Genomic DNA, 24,570 nt, shown 5'->3' on the forward strand with positions numbered 1-24,570 from the left:
TTAATCCTAGCACTTGGGAGGCAGAGGCAGGCGGATCTCTGTGAGTTCAAGGCCAGCCTGGGCTACCAAGTGAGTTCCAGGAAAGGCGCAAAGCTACATCGAGAAACCCTGTCTCGAAAAACCAAAAAAAAAAAAAAAAAAAAAAAAAAAAACTGAACATTTAAGGCATCTCACCATCTAGTCTAATGATTTATTAACCAGATACCACTCTGTATATCAGTACAGACTCTCAGCTTAAATGTACACACATACACACACACACACACACACACACACACACACACACACGCAGACAATATACATATATATATACCCATATAAGTATATATAATATATATTTAATATATGTATATATAATATGTATAAAGTAGACAAAATGTTACCTTCTTTTAAAAAAATTGCATTAAAAATCAAAATGTAATTATATCATATTCCCTTTCCTTTTCCTACTTTCAACCCCTTCTGTGTACCCACTTGATTTTATATAATATATATATATATATATATATATATATAGAGAGAGAGAGAGAGAGAGAGAGAGAGTTTTTTAGATTGTTCTCCACCTACTGCTCACTAGTCTAGTTCTCCAAGACCCTTCATTGTCTGAATACACTAGCCCACACAAGATGTCTTCTGAACATCTCTATCCTTACTAAGAAAGTTAACACTTAATTAAAGCAAACCATGGTTGTTCTCTGACTCTTCTATGCCAGTTAGTCATGTCCTCTTAAGTATTAATCATGTGCTATGTTTTCTATTTCTCCTAAGAGATGTGTCACTAAATTGTACCTTTAGTGTGGTTATATATAGTATAATACTTGGTCTCTGGTTTCCAAACAGATAACAGCTGAGGACATAGGCAGTCTTGACCTTAAAAGATCTCAGGAAATGTTGTGCTGTGAATTCCTAGGGTATTTCCATGACTAGAACTTTACCAAAACTTTGTCTCAGTATCTGTAAAAATAGAACTTTGAAGCTTAAAATAAGTTTAAATTATTGAAACTGTTCTAATTTTGAAGTCAACTAGTCTGCTCTGAGCCTGGCTAGGTTATCTTATAGAACATCTCACAGTTATTTACACAATCACACACCCACATTTGTGTAATTTTAGTATGGTAATAGCTAAGACACATGTTACCCAGTACTAGTGTGACTATGTAACTTATTTTCAATTACTTCTTTCATTTATATTTTACTATAGATCAAATGTATGTACTTCATACTAAACATATGCTATATGTCATTGAGCTACATCTGAAGCCCATGGCTTATTCTTTTACCATGAAAGGGGTCCAGTCACTATCAATAATTATTCTCAATGAGACCCACAGGTGTGAAATGAGAAACTCTTCCTGGTAAACTTTGGTGTCTCCATCTAGTGTTCACCCTGGGACAAAGTACCCTATTTGTGAGCAGCAGGAGATTGGTGATTTATTATCAGTTCAGGCCTGTTTATACCTTTTCCTCCAGTGAGAGATGACAACTTTAATGAAACCATGAGAAATGGCTGCTAGTTATTTGATGTCAAGGTCATATAGCAGAGAATCCAGTTGATACAAATCTGAGCTTGGAGTTGTTTAATCTGGTCTACCAATGTTTCATCTTGTTAAAGGGTTTGAACACATAGTCAAATCTTTCAGCTTCTTTTGTAAAAAGGAGGGTATTTGTCTAAAACATCACAAAAGGCTATTCAATTGAACAGATAATGCCTTTTTTCCAGCCTGACTCCAACTCATCCATCACACTTCTTCTAAAGTCAAGTGTAGATTGATTTTTTTCTTCAATTTTTTTGTGGTCCATACTTATCACCCACATGGTGAGCCGAGTCTTTGAAAGAACTTAATATTCTAAGCTTCAGATTGATCCCTGTCTGGGAATTTGAAGGGAAGACTTCAGGACAGTGCAAAAAACAAAGGGAAGAGAAGTTTCCAACTGAAGAAATTTGAGTGGTAAACAAATGGAATCTATAACCAAAGAGGAATTTAAGGTGCTGTGGTGAATTTGATCTTTATAGACTGAGAGATAAGCGTAGGAAATAACAGATAATAAATGAACATGTACGGACTGATGGGCAATTAGATGGAATTTCCAGAAGCCATATGTAAGAATGACAATCTACAACTTTCTCTTTGTTTATTCCAAAAGCATAGTTAAAAGCCTGCTTGAGATTTACAGAGAAAGTACAAGTATCACATGTGAAATATAAAAAGGATAATATGGATTTATGAAACTCAGTATTAAAGCAAGCAATTACTAACTGTGACTCTAAAGTGCAAAGTTATACCACACTAAATAACAAGAAGAAATAGAAGAGGTGGAGGAAGTGAGATAGGAGGGAGGAGGAGGAACAGAAGAGGAGCAGGAGAAGAAGAGGAGGAGAGAAATGTTAATATTGGCTCTGTATTTATGTCCCTTGACTGTTTTGGTTTGGAAGATGGATTCGATAATATAATGGAGCCTTGGGGATCCCAGATCATATGAGCTTTGGAAGATGAAGAAAGTAACAGAGATGAAGGCTGAGAAAAAGAAAAGGAGTGAAGTAGATGGCTATGTTCTCTCTCTATTATGATAACAGGGAGCCTTCTCACATTTCTGCACAACATCCTAGACAATCCATTAGTTTTGTAATGGAAAAAAAGGTTTATTTAGCTTGCAATTCCAGGTTACAGCCCATGCTTGTGGGGAAGTCAATGCAGGAGCTCAAAGTAGCTATCACAGCACAACCAAGAGCAAAGAGAGAATAAACCATGCATGCTTACTGTTCAGGTGGCTTTCTTTATTCTTGTACAATTCAGGGGGAAGCCCATAAAATGGTACCATGCACAATCATGGTTTGTCTTCTAATCTCACTCATAAAATTGAGAAAAAAAATGAACAGGAATGCCCACAGGCCAACCAGACCAACCTGATCTAAGCAATCCTTCATTGACACTCTCTTCCCACCTGATTCTAGGCTGTGCCAGACTGAAAGACTTTGACCTGGCTTTAGACAGTGAAGGAATGAATCAGTTATACACACACACACACACACACACACACACACACACACACACACACACACACACGAGCACACGAGCACACATGAGAGAGAGATGAAAATTTTAGAAAAATGAAACAAATACTTTTGTTTTTACAAAAGTAGAGTCCTAATAACTGAGTTTATAGGATTTGTTATAAATATCAATGAATTACTAATAAAATGATTCTTATGGAAAAGAGTACTCCTGGGACACTAACATTCATAGTGTGAACCTAGTACATATATTGCCAAAAGAAACACATTATAGGATACACTAGGAACATATTTTAATCTAAAGACTCTGGTTGCCTGGTGGTGGTGAATGCTTTTAGTCCCAGCACTTGAGATGTAGAGACAGACAGATCTTTAGTTTGCAGCCAACCTTATCTACAAAGAAATTTCCAGAACAGCCAGGGCTACACAACCCTAACTCAAACAAAAAAACAAACAAACTTCTGGATTTGGTCAAACCCAGAACCAAGATAAGGTAAATTATCTGTGTGACTTGGAAAGCTGACATCATTTGACTATTATTGTCAAATGTAGTTCTCTTGATTTGCTCTTTAAACAGTGGGTATTTTTGGATTTGAATATAGACTTCTGTGAAGTATTTTCCTGACAGAAATCATCCGTGCTTGCACTATATTTTTTTTCTTACTTGACCTCTATCACTTAAAAAATGACATATTTATTTTTAGTTTATGTACATGAGGGGTTTTGTCTGCATGTATGTATATATATAGGGCATTGGATTCCCTAGAACTGTAGTTACAGGTAGTTGTGAGCCACCATGTGGGTGATGGGAACTGAACATAGGTCTTATAAAAGAGCATCAAGTGCTGTTAACCACTGAACCACCTCTCCAGGCCCCTTGAGTCTAACATTCAAGTGACTTATTCTTTAGTTCTATTAATAAACAATAACTTTGTTTACTTGTTGAATTGGACTTTCTGAAAAATACTGGTGTGCATTAGATATGCTTTTAATTAATAATATTTTAGTTTTATGGGTTTACATATGGTTAACTTCCAAATATTTTATAGGGAAATTGGATCTTTTATATAGATAGTATGTAGTCATGCATATAAATTGAACCAGGACCTCATATAATGTACATTTTCTTATATTAAAGTATATATATATATATGTATATATATAATACATGATTCATTCAGTAGTCTTTGCTGATTATCCTTTGCTATAGAGATGATGGTATTATTTTCAGATGTAAAAATATCTTTTAACAATGAACACACCAATAATGTTTGTATACAATCTTGTGTTAAAAGTTTAAAAGTTCAGGAAATTACATTAGAACTTTAGGCTGTGAGGAAATAATTAAACAGCAGGTGCGAACTTGTTTTGCAATCTACTCTATAAGCTATATAGCATTATATATATGAAATGTAAAAGTAATTTTTTATTTTAGAATTTCACACTGAGTAAAACTTCCCAAATTGCTACCATATTATGTTGGGGCTTTGAGTTGGTGGCAGCACCTAAAACTTCAACCCCAAATCTTACCTTCATTGTATTCACCGTGGGCTGCCCACATCCTCTTCTCAAGCCCTTGACAAGATGAGTACAACTTTTGCACATCTGTGAGAGGGAACAAAAGAACAAGATCAAAATTTCTCCAAAATCAGTAGGCCAGAAAGAACAGAAAATTACCATGAAAAAAAGAGCTATTGTATTTACTGTAGCTGCAGCAAAACTACTATGTGGAATAGGTTGAAGTTACTCTGAAGAAGTGTGTAGGAAGACACAACTTTCAGTAAATTGCATTAAAAACTAACCAGGTGGGTAGGTTCCCCTTTGCTGTTATGTAAGCTGATTTAGCTGTCATCGTTGAAAAAGCATAGAATGGCCAGATTTTCCAATTTTATTCTCCCAGCATGAGTAACATGCTCTTTTTGTATCCTGCAAACCCAACCTCGAAAGCTGTACCATTTTCCTTGCTTAAACGCTCCTTTTCATAGCCACATTAAGCCATCAAAATTCCATAACCATGACCTGTACTTCCTTAACTCCAGTTTCTCCTGATTTACTCATCTGTACTAGAATGTCTTGTTTGCCCACAAGGTCAGTAATAATTATGATTTTATGTTTTAAAACACAGCTCTAAGTGATGCTTCAAAGCCAATTTCCCAAATTAAAATTGGTATCTAATGATACTCATGGCTTTTAGAAAATAATTTTCTATTTTGGTAGAAAATTCAGTCAGTGGAGTGTTTGCTATGCAAGTGGAAGTGTCAGTTCACTCTCAAGCACCAACATAATAGTCTGGATTGGGGGGCTGGAGAGATGGCTCAGCAGTTAAGAGCCCTGGCTGTTCTTTCAGAGGTCCTGAGTTCAATTCCCAGCAACTATATGGTGGCTAACAACCATCCATAGTGAGATCCAGCACCCTCTTCTGGTCTACAGACATATATGCAGGCAGAATACTGTATGCATAATAAATAAATAAATCCTTAAAAAAAAAGTCAGGTTTGGAGCAAGGTGAGATGGTTCAACCAGCCAGTGAGGTCTGGTGACCTGTCTTTGAAAATCTGGACCCACATAGTGGAAAGAAAAATTGACTACTACAAGTTGTCCTCTGACACTCATATACTGGATGTGGCACAGACAGCCACACACATATGGAAGGAAGGAAAGAAGGAAGGAAGAAAAGGAGGAGGGGAGGGAGGGAGTGAAAGAGGGAGAGAGGGAGGAAGGGAGGGAGGGAAGAAGGAAAAGATGCCTGGTGATACACATTTGTAATCCCAGGATGGGGAAGCAAGAAGATTCTTGGGAGTTGCTGGCCATCCACCCTATCCGAATTAATGAACCTCAGGTCTACATGAGAATCCCCATTTCAAAGAACTAGGTGGATATCTCCTGAGGAATGATACCCGAAGTTAACCTCTGGTCTAGACACACACACACACACACACACACACACACACACACACACACACACACACATACACAGAGAGAGAGAGAGACAGACAGACAGACAGACAGAGACCGAGAAAAGCATTTCTTCACAAAGGTATGCAACAAGATGTAGTGGAAAATACATTATTAACAGTATAGCCATAAAACTTTGGGAAGGTTGAGCTCTCTGACCATAATTCTGGAAAACAGAAATAGTAACAACACTGAAATGTTGCAAAAATTAGAGTTGGCACATATATATTATTAGGTTTTATATAAATAAGCCTGTGGTATAGATCTTGTCTCACAGCAATTATTCATTAAAATGACAACAATCAACAATCTCTAATGCCAAATATTTCACCAATTCTTTTGTTTATGTAGGTTTTACCCCTTTTATAAATGATTGACACTATTACTTGTGTTTACCAGTTTTTACTATTTAAATAAAAAACTCCCAAGTTTTCATGTAGTATTTTTAGAAATTATCCCAGAGGAGAAAAACAAAACAATCTGTATCCATTATTTTGATTCTGACATTTGAAAGCTTTGATATGGGTCTGGACTTTAAGAACTTAGTGTTCACTAGAATTAATGTTAATACCATAGTCTATCTTATCACTTATCTTTTGTACCAGTAAGGTGTATTTTGTACTAAAATGCCTTTAAATATCAGCCTAGGAGATATAAATTGAAAGAGATGATTGAGACAAGCTGATTCAACCTATCTTACTTCACAGGTTACCAAACTGCAAACTTTAGACTTAACATTTGCCATAGATGACCAATGAGGGACACAACTTGTCATTGAGCCGAGTCTTAAATCTTAGTATCTTCATTATTCTTTCTTGCCCAGCACTTCTGTGTGTTTGAAGAAAGCTAATTAGATAAATGGTTTTGGCAAGACAAAAACTAGATATTAAAGATCAGTATAATAATTACTTCAAATTTGTTCTCCTCTCATACACTACATCCCAAACACAGTTTCTCCTCCCTCTACTGCTCCAAGTGCCCCCAAACACTTCCCCTCTCCCCCAGATCCACCCCTCTTTTTCCACTCAGAAAAGAGCAAGTCTCTCAGGGATATAAACCAAACATGGAATAACAAGTTACAAGATACAGTGAGACTATTCCTAAGTGTTAGAAATAAAAAATGAGTCAGAATAGATAATGGTTTTAGAGAGGAAAGAAAGAAACACTGCATTGAACAAGCCTGTTGACAGAATCCCAAAGAAATGAAGAGGATTGTACAATTACAGGAAGTTTAAGAGCAGGCATAGTTCAAGCCAATTAAGTGATGGCCAACAAAATTGTATTCTTTTTCTGTTATATTATTAACTACCTTGGAAAAATATTTGGAAATGGGATCTATTTATGGAAATTAAATTTTAAGAAGATCATTTGTCACAGAACGAGGAGTACTATGAAGGCTGGCCTCTGGACATGGCATGGCTGCTACATTCATGAATTCATAAAAGACATGGTTACCTGCATAAGACCTACACAAGATCAAGAGAGTAACAACACCAGAATATAGGCTGTGTGAAGGGAGAAATGGGAAAAGCAGGGGAACTTTAATTGGAGGGGAGGGACAATATAGAAGGAGAAGAAGGCGAGATAAGTAGCAGTAAGGATATTTGAAAAAAGAAACAAGGAACCATGGTATTCTATATTTACCTAAATTTTCATATAACACACACAAATGTGGAGTGTGTGTGTGTGTGTAGCTTAAGTTATGACACTCAGGGTGATAATGTTTTCTCCCAAAAGCCATAGGCTGTCTAAGAAAGACCACAGTACCAGACAAGCAAAAATTCCTTTTGAATTATTGGTCAAAGGAGTCTAAGAGACAAATTTTAAAGTAATAAAAATGTAATATGCATTACATTTGGTAATCCAATATCAAATACCAACCCCCAAAACATCCACACAAGTAACACTATGCAGACTGAGCAGGTTGTTTTTAGGAATATACATGTACATACTTGTACATAAAAGCATGCAATAACAATGGAAAAGGGGGGCTATGAATTTGAAAAAGAGCAAGGAGGGACATATGAGAATTTGGAGGGAAGAAAGGATACAACTGTATTATAATCTAAAAAAGTAAGGGATACCAAGTTGAGAAGAAAGTAGGAGGTGTATGGGGACAGGGAAGAAATAGCTCGAAGGAAGAAATGGAAGATAGATGTGAGGAAGAAAAACTGTACATGCAAGACATTTTCAAAAAATACAAATTATTTAGGCAACTATCTACATTTGATTATGGGAAAGTAATGGTAGAGAGCTCCACAGATTGTCCAGGAATCCCTGACGACAGAACATGACTTCCACTAAAGACTGTGGCAGTAGAGAAGGGGCTTACCAAGTAACTGCAAAGGAAACAAAAACCCTCAGTCAGTCAGCTTAAGAGCAAACAAGGAGAAAAAGATGGCAAATTGAGGGGGGGCATATTTTATTATTATTTTTTTAGACTTAGAAACTCTCATGTATATTTTCATTAATCAAGTCAGGAATATGAGGAAGGAAACCAAGTGTTTGTAAAAACGCAATGACCATTTCCAGTATACCAATGTTAGGTTGAATTCGAGACAATTCCATCCAGGTATCCAGGGGCCTGAGAGAGAGAGGCAGATGGCAATGGGAGACATGAATTAGAATGTTATACAACAATGAGTGTTGAACCTGTGCAATGAATATGCTTTTAAAAGAGAGGAGGAGACTGGAAAAAATGTAAGGATCGGGACAGAGTCTTAGCTATTACCCACCTTTGTTTAGAAGAAATAAGAAAACAGTGAAAAAGTGAAAGCCATGCATGGATTACTTGGTGTTGAAAACAATGGCATTTTTAGCTCTGTGATTGAGAATCTTAGATATTAAATGCAGTTATGGAACGTGTCTCCAATATCTATGAACAACAGTTTCAAATGCAAGTGCCTGTATATACTTGTCCAAACATTAAGATTTATATTAAAATAGTTATTTAAAAGTTGTTAAAGAACTTTAAATGAATGAGTTAACTTGATATAAACACAAAAGTGATTCTAAATAGTTTATTAAAATGAGGGCTTCTAGGTAAGTATATCCAGACTAAGCATTGAATGTTATCAAACTTGTTTTTTTGGGGGGAAATATATTTAATCATTTATGATTTTATAAGGCCAACACTGGATTATTTTCTATCACAGCAGTAAAGCTTACATGGATCTTATTAAAATTCTGTAAATACGTTACTTAGTCTATTACAAGGCCTATTACAATCTTTGTTGGGGGAGCTACACAAACTGAAAAGGGGATGAGAGAAAAGGAAGTTCATTCCAAGACAATTTTAAATGAGAAATTGGAACTTTTCAGTGTTGCCTGAAACCACTCACTGGCATACATGGCAAATGATGATCTTCAAACTAGACTGAGTCACACATTATTGATGACGATACACACTTGTTCCACAATTGTTTTTCATGATTAAGTCCAGAGCTGTCAGTGTGTGATATTGCTTTTGTCTCCAAAAGAGCTAATGAGTCAGTTCTGACTGCAAGTGAGTCATGACTTAACGAATTGGATAACTTTGAGGAATTTACCTTTCAGTATTAATTTATGTTTCTATAAAATGAATGGGTTGAGCCGGGCGGTGGTGGCACACGCCTTTAATCCCAGCACTCGGGAGGCAGAGCCAGGCGGATCTCTGTGAGTTCGAGGCCAGCCTGGTCTCCAAAGTGAGTTCCAGGAAAGGCGCAAAGCTACACAGAGAAACCCTGTCTCGAAAAACCAAAAAAAAAAAAAAATAAATAAATAAAAAAATAAATAAATAAAATAAAATGAATGGGTTGAACTTGTTTACAGAAGAACTCACTTTTTTTTACAAATTTTTTATTTTATAATTTAATTTAATTTTATATATCAGCCTTGGATTCCCCTGTTCTCCCGCCCTGTCCCCCGCCTTCCTCCTAGCCCACGCCCCCATTCTCATGTCCTCCAGGGCAAACAGGGCAAAGACTCCCCTGGGGATTTACCTCACCCTGGTAGATTCAGTCCAGGCAAGTCCAGTCCCCTCCTCCCAGGCTGAGCCAAGTGTCCCTTCATAAGCCCCAGGTTCCAAACAGTCAGCTCATGCACTAAAGACAGGTCCTGGTCCCACTGCCTGGGTGCCTCCCAACCAGTTCAACCTAGTCAACTGTCTCACTTATCCAGAGTTGGAGGCTCCTCAGCTATTTGTTTTTAATTTACAAGGTACTGAATTGGAACATTGGATCACAGCATGTATTTTCATCAAAATTCTGTGTAGCTAGAAGTTTTCTCCATCCTGCCCAGTCCCGACAGGCCCCACATTCCTCCAGCCTGGTGGTCCATCAGATGCTTACAAAATAATTACTCAGAGGCTTATATGAATTATAACTGCTTGGCTATTCACTCAGGCTTATTATTGACTAGCACGTACACTTAAATTAACCCATTTCTATTAATCTATGTTTTGTCACATGTTCTGTGGCTCTACCAGTCTGCTGGCATGTTGTTCCTTCAGCAGCACTGGCATCTCCTCACTCAGCCTTCCTCTTCCCAGAAATCTCCTCCTCTGCTCATCCTGCCTATATTTCCTGCCTGGCTACTGGTCAATCAGCATTGTATTTATCACCCAATCAGAGCAATGCACATTCATAGCATACAGAGCAACATTCCCATCATTTCCTCTTTTCTTTCTATTCAAAAGTAAGGTTTTTAACTTCAACATAGTAAAATTATATATAACAAAACAGTTATCAAGCAAGAATTATAGTTATGATATCTAATCTATTTGTATTTGGCAAAATTAAAGAAAATTCTATCATCTATCCTATATTTGTGAATCTAAAGTTTCCTATCTAATTTATCTTCTATCATAACCAAGGAAAATAATAATTATAACTATTTAGTCTTCAACTACACCAAAGACCCCAGAAGGATATAATATTATCTAAGTAAACAGAAAGAACATTACAAGCAACTTCCAAAAATCTAGAATGACAGAGACAGCTGGCTACCTGGACAGTTACCCAAAGTTCTTCTGTAATGTTGGGGTATCCATCTTCAGTCTACAGGCCTAGAGTCTCTCAGTTGCTTCTCTCTGTGTCCTATAGAATGTCTGTCAGTTTCTTCTGCAAAGCAGGAACCTGAAGAACCATCTCGCCTTGCAAAGTTCAGTCGTCACCTTTTTATGGGTCCTGCATGTCCAGTTGATACAACATTTTTTCAAGCAGTCCAGGCAAGAAGATTTTTTTTTGCCCAAATGGTTATTTTTGCCAAGAAGAGGATAAATTCCATATGGAGTGTCTTTGATGCCCATCTTTCTCTTTGAAATAATTCAGTGCTGCCAGAAGCAGATGTGCCTTGTTGTCCAGAAAGTCTAAGTTTTTAAAGCATTTTAAATGCCATATTCTGTAGGTCTTTGAAGTGTTTGAAGATTACCTACTTAATTGAATTATATCTATGTATACCTAGAAAACTTAACATGACTGTAAGTTTGACTACCATAGAAGACTAATTATTAATCTGTTTCTTAATTATCCATTACAATTTAAAAGTGTTACATAAACATAACACCTTAAATAAGAGTAGAGATGTACTTACAGTATAACAAAACTAACTTTAAATTTGTATCAATAAACTAAAATTTATAGCAATGTAAAATACTTCAAACAAATTTCTGTTTAAAAGTAGGTTCAACAATCCACCCTTTTATCCTATCATACCTATATCCTATAATTTTTATGTCATATCTTCTTTTCTTCTTTTAGAAAGATATTGACTATGACCAATAACAATTTGTAACCAACAACCTAAACAAAGACAAACATCCATAATCCATTTTTTGGAAATGTGGGTGTAGTTTTCTAGGCTACTTCCTGCTAATAAGGGGCACTGAATTCTTATGGGGATACAAATAAAGTTTTAGGATTATGGTCAAGTTCTGGCTATAGTAGTGTGTGAGGCTATATTCTCTGAGCAAGTTGCCTTGAAGTTGATTTTGGGTATTGGATGATCTGGGGTATGTTGTCATTGGAGACCTTCAGGGTGTCTTGGCTGGACAAGTCATATTAGCCTGGAAGCAATCCACAGGTTATCATCATCTGTGGAAACAAAAGCAGAACCTCTTTTCCAAAGCAACGTATCCTTAGACATAGATTTTGAAATCAAGATATCTTTAAAATATATATATTGGTTTAACTCAACAGCTTTTATAAACAAATGTCTTTCTGAAGTTAAAAATTCCAATAACAATATAATCCAGACTCTCTGTGTGATTTTCATTTTTATGTGGCTTATATTTTATAGTACTTTTACTTTCTCTTTAAAGACTATTTTTTTAAATATCCATTTCTTTATATAACTGTCCATATTCCTTTTACTCTCTCTTCCAAGCCTATGTACATTTTTACAGACACTGTAAACAGTGTAGAGTTTTATTCTATCTGGATCTGTCTTATTGTGAATCTATTGCTTTAAACTGCAGAGTGGTTTGGGCCTTGGCTGCTGACTCCCCACCCCAACTTTTTAACATGGCGGTGGTATATTTATCATCAGCTCTGGGAGCCATGAGTACCATCAACTCTCAGAAACAGTGGGTCTATGTCTTCATTAAAGCAGCGTATAGTCCAGAGACATTTTTTTGTACTAGCAAAGGCTAAATCCACCATGCACCACACTGCGGTGGCAGGAATCCGCAGCCATGCCACTTAGCTCATGGTGGCTGGTGGCCAGTTCCATCTTGCAGGCAGCTGTCAGGAGACAAGTCTGCACTACTCCTGGCTTGAGACTATGAGACCAGGAAGCCTAATGTGGCTCCTTTTCTGTGCTTTTAGAATCTTTAAGCTTTCTTAGGTCTATGTGGATCAATGCCCAATGGTGGTGTCTCCTGACTCAGCCTTCCTCTTCCAAAAATTCTCCTCCTCTGCTTATCCTGCCTATACTTCCTGTCTGGCTACTGGCCAATAAGAATTTTATTTATCAACCAATCAGAGCAACACACATTCACGGCATACAGAATGATATTCCTATCACTTTTGCTACCCGAGATCATAGATCTGTAACATACACATGAATATGTGATACAAATATGAGTAAAACAATGAGTGTGACTATTAAGTTTATGTGGAAATAGATTACGTGGGATAATAAATACAAAATTTATAAAAAAAATAAATTAAAAGAAATTCTTCTTTTAAGGAAGAAAAGCTTCTGACAAGTATGGATAGAAGACAGGTTGCTTGCTCAAAAATAGTAGTGTGTATGTTTTATGTAATTATATAAAGTTGTGAATTCAATAAATAGAAAGCATGAGACAACCTCAGCTACATGTATGATATACTTTTGTGTGATTGATTGGGGAAAAGGAGTAGCTCAATCTCCATCTAGACTTTGTTAGTGCCTGAAAAAGCTCCCATAAATCATTGCACATCCACAGGCTGTCAAGGAGGTAGACACAGAATTTTTTTTTTTTACTTAATGGTACAGAAGAAGTACATTGTTGAGTTTATTGCCTGCCTATACTTCAGTAAAATTATAAATCAATTCCAGGAGTTTCATAAAGCTCATTATTAAATCTGAATGCAAGAGAAATCAAAATACAATTAGATTGACATTATACCTTGATATATATAAACATTGTTCAAAGAAGAGGGTACCGACTTTTACTAGTAAATAAAGTTAAAAATGCCATTTATCCAGCAAGTTCTCAGCATTTTTCAAAACACAGTGATAGACAGAGTTGAGACTCTAGAGAAGTGGGGTATATATTACATTATTGCTAGAGAAATTGGCATCAGCTCAATCCCAAATATGCATCTTTTAACTAAAAAATTTACTGCTATGATCTTTTTAATAAAACATATATACAAACAAAATAATCAAAGGAGAATGTTGTATGTTGCAATTCATATATAATACCAAAAATTGAATGTCATTCTTAAAATATTTTTGTACAAATGAAGACATCAGAAAATGAATGATGTGGTATTATAGTGTGGATGTATAAAGATATCACTACACATTACATAAAGAAGAAAGCTTAAGAAATGTAAAATGATTATTTGTAGCTTCGCCATTTTTACTCTTCTATGATGCATAAATCAGGAAATATAAGGAAGAGTATGGATATTAAACCATAAGAGTAGTTATTTGTGGGGAGTATTTTTGTGAGGAGAATTTAGTAGAACTTACACTTTTTGCAATACAATTCACCATGTCATAATCAGTGTTTGTAGTGTGATAAAGTTAGGGTTTTTTTGAGATTATAATGTAATTACAACATTTCTTCCTTCCTTTTTCTCCTTACAAACTCTCAATATATCTTGCCCCATTCACCTTCAAATTCATGGCCTCTTTCTTTAACCAATTTTTATTTCATATATATATATATATATATATATATATATATATATATATATATATATATATGTAATCTTTTTAGTCTGTATGACCTTGCTTGTGTATGTTTTCAGGGCTGACTATTTGGTACTAGACTATCAATTGCTGAGTTTCTTCCATGGGGAAGACCACCTCTTCCTCTTGCCGTATTCCTTAGTTGCCCATAGTTCTTTGTATTGGGTTGAGGCCTCATGAGCTCTTTCCCATCCAGTTTGGAATGTCCATTGCCATTATCCTTCTTCAACTCATGTCCTTCTTCAGTGAAGTCAGTGAGGCTTTGTGGATATAGCTTCTGACATTACTAGGAGACACAGTCTCACAACAAGCTCCCTGATCCTCTAGCCTTTACTAACTTATGAAACCTAAGAACCACATCAATGATCACCATGGCACAATAAAGTTAGTTTTAAGACATAAATACTTTATCATGAATTTAACATATAAAAGGGCATTATGGCATTAGTGTAACCCATGAAGGACCTTTACACATAAATTCTTCATACCTTAAACTATACAGGACATCACTACTGTATCTATACTATTTCAAAATGATTAATTAAAATGATTATTAGAGGCTGAATAGTAAGTATTCCAAATGAAACAAGCTGTGGTATGACAAGGTAGAAATGCATGGCTGGTTAGAAATGTATGAAATCTGGAAAAGTTTTGACTAGTCCTTCTCCTTGATCCTCAGTATCCCTGTGTGTAAAGAGTGGGAAGAGTGATTTCTCAAGTGAGTTTTAGTTTTTATATATTTAGTTACTTATCTTGTTTGGATGCTTGTGTTCATATTTTTATTTGCTTTACAATTAAGAGCAATTTTCAGAATTTAGAAGGCCAACAGGGAGGAGAGTGAGTGGAGATGGAGGAGAAGGGAGGGTGGGAAGAACAGGAGGAAGAGAGGAAGAAGAGAAGGAGTGTAGACCAGCCTACAATTATATATCATATCCATTCTTTGTGAACTTATTTTTAATAGTTTTTCAACTATAACTGTAATATGAATATAGCACTAAATCAAAGGATGTTTTGAAGAGTCTATAAAACATAAAATTCTTCTTTTAAAGTATGGGGGATGAGAAGTGTGGGTGTGTGTATCTGTCTGTGATTCTCTCTGTGTGTATGTTTGTATTTCTGTATCTCGTGTGTGTGTGTGTGTGTGTGTGTGTGTGTGTGTGTGTGTGTGTGTGTGCATTTGTTCATGTCTGTACAGCTAGTGTGCAACTATATGAGAGAAAAAGCTAACACTAAATATATTCAGATTTATAAAGACTTCAAGCAGGCCATAAAGGCTGCCCACTAGAGAAAATGTATTCCCCCTACACACTTCTTCTCTTATTTACCTAGAAGACAATTTTATCGTCTTCTTCACTTTCAAACACTGTCTTTCAACACCGCCTCTCTAAATCTCAGTCAGCTGATGGTTGCTTCCTATCTCACTTGAAGTGCTGTGAAGAAACTTCCAGTCCCCACACACCTACTCACATCTGTAGCGATATATCCCACCATCTCATTCTTACTTGAGACCAACTATTTCCTTACTAAGACCAATTCTTCTCCTTATATAGATGTTTCTATTTCACTCACTAACCCCGAAATATCAGCTCACTGATTTCCCATTCTCTGTCCTTTAATTTTTTTTAATTAAAACAAAATTGCTTCATTTCTCCCTTTCCATTTAGTCCTTTAGACTCCTCCCATGTGCTATTACATTTTATTTGCTTTTGATTTTTTTTTCAATGAAGCATACCACATAACAGGTTTGACTGAAATTTTCTTACACATTTTGTCTTTGTTAATTTTTCTCCTCAACTCCAATCTCTATCCTCCATTCATTCCTGCTGGTTCCCTTCCTCATCTCAGAAGCCCCATTATCACATGCATGAAGAATATGGTACTCTTTCTATGTTTATGAACATGTGTGTGTGTGTGTGTGTGTGTGTGTGTGTGTGTGTGTTAGTACTGACATATGAAGAATAGCCAATATGATGGTTCATCTTAAAATTCATCACTCAGTAGAGTCAATGAATTTTATTTACATACAACCCAACTCCAGACAACCACCACATTAGAGAAAGTACTACATCTTCTTTGACATAATCTTGTTTGACATTTCAAATATTAAAACACGGGTATTTTGTCAACAGTTCTCTTACTCTCTCATGTTTTCATGGGGAGTGACAATATAGACAACAGGCCTCTTCTTACTTGGAGGAAATATTGCTTTATCTGGATTATATAATATTTTAGTTTAAAAGAAAACAGGGGAAAACGACTTTGGAATGCTAGATTTGCCAATTTTGTTTTTCTGTTCTATATTCTTCTGTTCTCTCTAGACACGTGGTATGAAAAATGGCCTGTGTGGGTAGCCTGGGCTTTCCTGGCTGTGTTGGTTATAGGTGGACAACTCTTATCAGATTCAGAGATAAGAGAGGGAAGTAGATAAGGTCAATGGGCCATATACTTTAAAGTTTTTGTCAGTTACACAAGTAGTCCTTAAATATCCATCCCTAATTCTCTTGTATCTACTTCAAAATTGTTCAGAATCAAAGTGATGAAATAAGAGACACCATTATTGAATCTGTTAAAAATCCAACACATTCAAGAACAGGGATATTGATTCTAAGGGCCTTGATTTTTTAGGTATAGCCTGAAGCAAGAAGGATATGATGGGAAGACAGAGACTCCAGTCATTTTGACTTCTAACACAATTTCTCTTACTTATTGGAATGCTTTATATAGAGTGAAGTTATTTGATTTCTTGTTACCTCTTTCCCAGACCCATTCTATGGCATGAATGAATACTTTACTAGTTTGTTAAAGAGTAAATGATGTTCATAGAATGCCTACCAAGAAGCCCGATACAAATGTGTACAGCAAGAATCATTGTCTTCCCCTTTTGTCAATAACCCACTGAGCAAATAACTGAAATCAAGGAGAAAGATTATATTTAAGAACTACACAATGTTGAATGGTGGAAGCAACATTTTTCAGCAAATGGCAAGTATTAAATTTTGAAAAGAAAACAACATAAATTTTTCTTTGAAAGTGGAGAGATCTCATACTAGCAACTTAACAGCACAGCTGAAAGCACTAGAGAAAAAAGAAGCAAGCTCACCCAAGCTAAGTACAAGGCAGGAAGTAATTAAACTTGGAGCTGAAATCAATATACTAGAAACAAAGAGAATAATACAAAGAATGAATGAAACAGAGTTGATTCTTTAAAAAAATCAACAAGATAGACAAACCATTATCTAAACTAACAAAAAGATAGAGAGGGAGAGAGAGAAGAGAGAGAAGAGTGGGGGGGGGAAGAGAGAGAGAGAGAGAGAGAGAGAGAGAGAGAGAGAGAGAGAGAGAAGAATATCCAAATTAACAAAATCAGCAGACACCTAAGAAATTCAAAGAATCATTATTTTATACATTAAAGCCCTGTATTCCACAAAATTATAAAATCTAAAAGAAATGGATATTTTTTACAATAGATACCACTTAAAAAATTAAATCAAGATCAGACACATGGACATATGACACGAGGAAATAGAAGCAGTCATAAAAACAAAAACAAACAAAATGGGGCCAGATGGTTTTAGTGCAGAATTCTACCAAACTTTTAAAGAGCAGCTAACACGAATACTTCTCAATTTATTCCATAAAATAGAAACAGAAGGAACATTGCAAAATTCATGTTATGAGGGCACAGTTATCCTGATACTCAAACCACACAAAGATTCAACAAAGAAAGAGAATTGCAAACCAATTATACTCATGGACATGGATGCAAAAATACTCAATATAATACTGGCAAACTGGATTCAAGAGCACATCAAGAAGATCATTCACCATGATCAACTAGGCTTCATCTCAGAGATGCAGGGATGGTTCAACATACTAACATCAGCCGATGTAATTCACCATATAAACAAACTGAAATTTAAAAAAAATACTGACCACCTAATTAGATGCTGAGAAAGCCTTTGACAAAATCTAGCAGTGCTTCAGGATAAATGTCTTGGAGATATTAGGGGTACAAGGGTCAGACCCAAACATAATAAAGGCAATTTCCAGGGGGCCAATAATCAACATCAGATTTAATGGGTAGAAACTCAAAGCAATTCCACTAAAATCATGAACAAGACAAGGCTTTCTATTCTCTCCATATCTATTCAGTATACTAAATGAAAATTAGGCTGGAGAAATAAAACCACTGAAGGTAATCAAGGGGTTACACAGTGGAAATGAAGAATTCAAGGTATTGTTATTTGCAGATGATATGATAGTATACATAAATGACTCCAAAAATTCTACTAGGAAACTCCTACAGCTGATAAACATCTTTAGTTAAGTGGCTAGATACAAACTAACTAAGGCAGCATCCTGCCTATATACAAATGATAAATGAGCTGAGAAAAAAATTAGGGAAAAATACCTTTCACAGTAGCCACAAATACTATAAAAAAAAATCTTGGGGTAACTCTAACCAAGCAAGTGAAAGACTTGTATTACAAAAAATTTCAAGTCTTTGAAAAAAAAATTGAAGAATATATTAGATGATGGAAAGATCTCCCATGTTCATGGATTGGTAGAATTAATGGTAAAAAATGATCATTCTAACAAAAGCAATCTACAGATCCAACACAATCCTTATAAAAATTTCAACACAATTCTTTCTTTACAGATCTCAAAGGGTAACACTCAACTTCATCTGTAAAACAAACAAACAAACAAACAATAAAATCAGGATAGCTAAAACAATCCTGTATAATAAAAGAGCATCCAGAGGCATCACCATCCTGGATTTCAAGCTGTACTACAGAGCAATAGTAATAAAACTTCATGGTATTAACATAAAAAGAGAGATGTTCATCGGTGGAGTCCCAGACATAAATGCACACACCTATAGCACCTTATTTTTGATAAAGAACCCAAAATACACAATGGAAGAAAAAAAGAATATTCTTCAACAAATGGTGCTGGTCTAACTGGATGTCAGTGTGTAGAAGAATGCAAACTGATCCATATCTATCGCCCTGCACAAAATTCAAGTACAAGTACAAGACCTCAACATAAAACCAGACACACTGAACCTAATGGAAAAGAAAGTGAGAAATATCTTTGAACTCACTAGGCAGAAGACAGTTCCCTGAACAGAACAATAGCACAGGCACTGAGAACAACAATCAATAAATGAGACCTCCTGAAACTGAGGTTTCTGTAAGGCAAAGGGCACTGTCAAAGTGACAAAACATCAGCCTACAGAATGGGAAAAGATTCTCACCAACTTCACATTAAACAGGGGACTAATCCAAAATATTTAAAAAACTTAAGAAACTAGGCAACATCAAAGCAATAATCCAATTAAAAAAATGGGGAACGGATCTGTAGCTTGATTTTTCCACCTTGCCCACAGTCAGGACAAACCTCTGTCACCCGCCAGTCCCACAGCCGCTCAGACCCAACCAAGTAAACACAGACACTTATATTGCTTTCAAACCATATGGCCGTGGCAGGCTTCCTGCTAACTGTCCTTATCTTGCTAACTGTGCTTTTATCTTAAATTGATCCATTTCCATACATCTATACCTTGCCATGTGGCTGGTGGCTTACTGGCGTCTTCACATGCTGCTGGTCATGGCGGCGGCTGCAGTGTCTCTGGTCATGGTGACGGCTGCAGCCTCTCTGGTCATTGCGGCGGCTGCAGCCTCTCTGGTCATGGCGGCTGCAGCGTCTCCTTCTGCCTTTCTGTCCTTTTATCCTGCCTAGCCACGGCCGATCAGGTTTTATTTATTAACCAATCAGAGCAACTTGACATACAGACCATCCCCCAGCACAGCCAAGTGCAGACCATCTCAAACACCTGCACTCAGGCCCATGGTCCTAATCATCCTCTATACGGACCTGCTGGGTAACGCCACAAAGAACCTGAGAATGGGCTCCCACAGGACCTACAGAACATCCCACAGCACGGATCTAAATAGAGGACTCTTGAATGACTGAAAAACATTTAAAAAATGTTCAGCATCCTTAGCCATCAGGGAAATATAAATCAATAATACTTTAAGATTCCATCTTTCACCTGTCACAATGTCTATGATAAAAAAAAAATACTAGTGACAGTTCATTCCAGCAGGGATGTGGATCAAGGGGAATGCTCCTCCATTGCTGATAGAAATGCAAACATGTACAGCCACTGTGAAAATCAATATGGAGGTTTCTCAAAAAATTGAGAATTGATCTACCTCAAGACCCAGCTATACCACTCTTGGGCATATACCCAAATGACACTCCATCCTATCACAAGGACACTTGCTCAACCATGTTCATTGCAGCTTTATTCATAGTAGCCAAAATCTGCAAATAACCTAAATGTCCCTCAACCCAAGACTGGTTAAGAAAAATGTGGTACATTTACACTCAGCTGATAGAAACAATGACATCATGAAATTTTCAGGCAAATGGATAGATCTAGAAAAGATACTCTGAGTGAGGTAACCCAGACCCAGAAAGACAAACATGTTATGTACTCACTTATAAATGGATAGTAGCTGTTAAGTAAAGGGTAACCATGTTACAATCCACAGACCCAGACAGGCTAAGTAGCCAGAAGGGTTCAAGGTGCAATGTGTGGATCTCCTTGGAAAGGGGAAATAAAATAGATTTTGTGGGTGGACCAAGGGCAAGTTGGGATGGGAACAGGAGAGATCAGTTTGGAGGTGTGAGGAGGTGGAGGAAGAAAGTACTCAGGGAGATGACTGCAATTGGAGGACATAGAGGTGATGTAGAAACCTAGTGCAGTGGAAACTCCCTGGAATCCACGAAGGTGATCCTAGTGAAGTCCCTAGTAATTTGTAATACAAATTAGCTCAACCTGGCCATCTTCTATAACAAGACAAGTCTCATCAGCCACAAAACCTTCGACCTTTAATCTGTCCTTCTTGCAAGATGTGTTGGGATAATGGTGGTACAGAACTTGTGGGAATCCACCTTGAGGCTTAGGCCAGGAGAGGGGACCCATGCCTGACACTGACTGGATAGCCAGGAACCAGAGGCAGGACAGCCTAAAGAACCAGGATAGAACCAAACAGTACTGGCAAAAGAACAATAAAGGAACTGAAATGATTCCTAATGATATTCTGGTATCTGTTATACTCATAGATCAGTGCCTACCTCAGGTATCATGGGAGGAGCACCATCAAGCAACATGGGAACAGATACAGAGACCCACAGACAAATGACAGGTGGAGCCAGGGGAATCCTTTAGAAGAGGAGGAGGAAGAATTGTAGGAGCCAGAGGGGATTGGCAAGGATACCGTGAGAACTTGGCTCACGGAATCAACTAAACCGAGCGCATAAGAGCTCACAGAGACTGAAGAGACAAACAAGGACCCTATATGTGTCTGAACTAGGTTATTGCATATACCTTAGGATAGTACATCTTGGTGTTCTTGTGGGACTCTCAACAGTGGGAGCAGGGGGTGTCTCTGACTCTTTTGCCTATGCTTGGGACATTTTTCCTCCTACTGGGTTTCCTAGTCCAGCTGTGATATAAGGGTTTATGCATAGTCTCATTGTAACTTGTTAGGCCGTATTTGGTGGATATCCCTTGGAGGCATTTTTTTAAAGGGGAATGGAGGAGTAGTGGATGGGGGTGTTTGGGAAGACACTGGGCAGAGTGGAGGAGTGGAAATTGAAATTGATATGTAATGTATGTCAGAAATATAAAAGAAAAAAATCTTTTGAAACTGAAGGAGACAAGTGAAAAACAAAAAGATGCCAGACAATCTGTCCAAACTATCTACAGTAGCTGATGTGGGTGGATTAAGAGGACCCCGAACTCTTCCAGCTCACTACTTATGTCTGCATAATTACATTGCTTATTCCTTCCACAAGCTGCTTTTGGACTCTTAGAACAGCCAGATGTTCTCTGTGTTGGAACACTGACACCCACTGGTTATTTCTAATAGTGACCAATACACACTTCCTTAAAAATAAAATTTCTCACAAATGACAATCCTGATAGATATCTGCAAGGTTAAGGGGGTATTACAGATACACATATTGAGAAAAGAGGAGAAAGGGTAACACACAAGCTTAAGTAGTCAGTGAACTGGTAATGTTTGACAAGTAAGAACACAGTGGTTAGTTATTTCCACCCTCAATCTGTACAAAGAAATCTCAAGAGTTATCTCCTAAAACATACCTTATAAATATTTGAATCAAGTAATTTTTTTTTGTTTTTGTTTTTTTTGTTTTTTGAGACAGGGTTTCTCTGTGCAACAGCCCTGGCTGTCTTGGAACTGGCTTTGTAGACCAGGCTGGCCTTGAACTCACTGAGAGCCACCTGCCTCTGCCTCCCAAGTGCTGGGATTAAAGGTTTGTGCCACCACTGCCCGGCTTGAATCAAGTAATTTTAAAACTTGTCTAAAATGATAAGCAGGTGAATAAGACTGCCTTGATCATGGCTCCCTATCTCTGGAGGTACCCAGTGGAAGTTGTAGGTGATGTGGAGAAGTGTCCGTTTAAAGCGCTGAGTGAGTGATATGCAAGGGCGCAGAGTAAACCTGAGATTATGCAGCTTAGAAGGTAATAGCTCTCATAATGAAAGCTAACTCCACGAATATACAAATTATAGAAATGTGTTTTTAATTTTAAAAATTACACTGGATTTAGAAATATGGTGTTTCCCAAACCAGAGTCTTTGCTATCAGTCATCAATTTTAATTACTCATTATAGCAAATTATTAGAGGTATCTATAATTTTCCACATATGAGATAATTTTTGTCACTCCATATAGAATGACTCACTCTCTCTTTCCTCATAATTCCTAACCTTTTTAAAACTTCAAGTTTCATGATAAAACTAATCTTGGTTATAGAAGTAACCAATCTGTCTAGCTGGTAGAACCACATTCTGAGGTCATGTTAATTTTGAGGAACTAGAGGCTTTTGAGCAGTTCAGCTGAGATCCATTCTGGTGAAGAGTCAGAGGCTTTCAGTCTGAGGAAATAAGAGCAGACGAGGAATTGGCCAGGTAAGGTTGGCTGTAGCTTGTTCTGTTTCTCTAATCTTTCAGCATTCACTCCAATATCTCGCTCCATGTTTTTTTATTTATAAGACCATGTAGCAGTTAGTGTTACAGGAGGGTTTTAATAAATTCATTTTTAAAGAGGAAACATTTACCTCAGGTACCTGGAATAATTTTTGTACATAAATCACTGCACATAAAATCAGTTGTCAACAAAAAGGAGAAACAATTTCCCTATTTAATGCCAATTATTAAGGATAACATTTTAATTTTATTTATTTATTTATTTATTTGTGTGTGTGTGTGTGTGTGTGTATGCACGTGCATGCACATGTGTTTTGGGGGGTTGGGTAGGCAATGCATGTGTGCATGTGGAAGTCAAAGGACAACTTTCAGCAGTCATTTCCTTCCACCGTGTTGGTTCCAGGAATTGAACTCAGGTCGTCAGACTGGATGGCGGGCTCCTTTATCAAATGAACCACTTTCCTGACCCTATAAAGAATACTAAACTATGTTGTCTGCGTTTCTTTGCTTGAAAAACCTATAGCAAGACAACTCAGGCAATAAGCAACAGTGATGGTATCTGTGTACCATGGGGTGTTTACATGGGGTGTTTCAACCATCTCCCTTTCAGTTCACACTGGAGCCTACTTATCCCACAAGAATTCCCAAGGTCATGAATAAATAACACAAATAAATAAATAACAGCTCAGGCAGTCATCCTGAGTTAGACAGTTTCTTCAGAACACAAAATGTAAAATGTCAAGGGGAGGACCTGAGAAGTATTTACCTCAAAGAATTCTGTTTCTCAGACATACCTCCAAAAAATAGCATCTTCAGGAAGAAATCAGAGAGATATATTACTAAGAACCTTTAAACACCGCAATCTGATCTGTTAGTTAATATTGATGTTAGGTACTTATTTCCCACCTGGATTTTTATATAAATACATGATTTTATCTGTCTTATAGAAATAGCAATAACTTTTAACTATATAGTGTCATTGAGCATTGCAAAACTTAGTGTCTAAATTATTGTCATTTATGTGTGTGTACCATTAATAGGTACTACATACCAGACCCAGGGATCATTTAATATTCTCAATTTCAAAAACATTTGTGTTGGCTCATGTGATATATCCAGTTGGCTAAGCAATACTCCTCTCTCTCCAACCCTGCTGCTTTCTGGGTAGTCATACAGAAATAAAGATGTG

The sequence above is a fragment of the Peromyscus maniculatus genome, chromosome 4 (genome assembly GCF_049852395.1).
Source record: "Peromyscus maniculatus bairdii isolate BWxNUB_F1_BW_parent chromosome 4, HU_Pman_BW_mat_3.1, whole genome shotgun sequence".
NCBI classification, from domain to species: domain Eukaryota; kingdom Metazoa; phylum Chordata; class Mammalia; order Rodentia; family Cricetidae; genus Peromyscus; species Peromyscus maniculatus.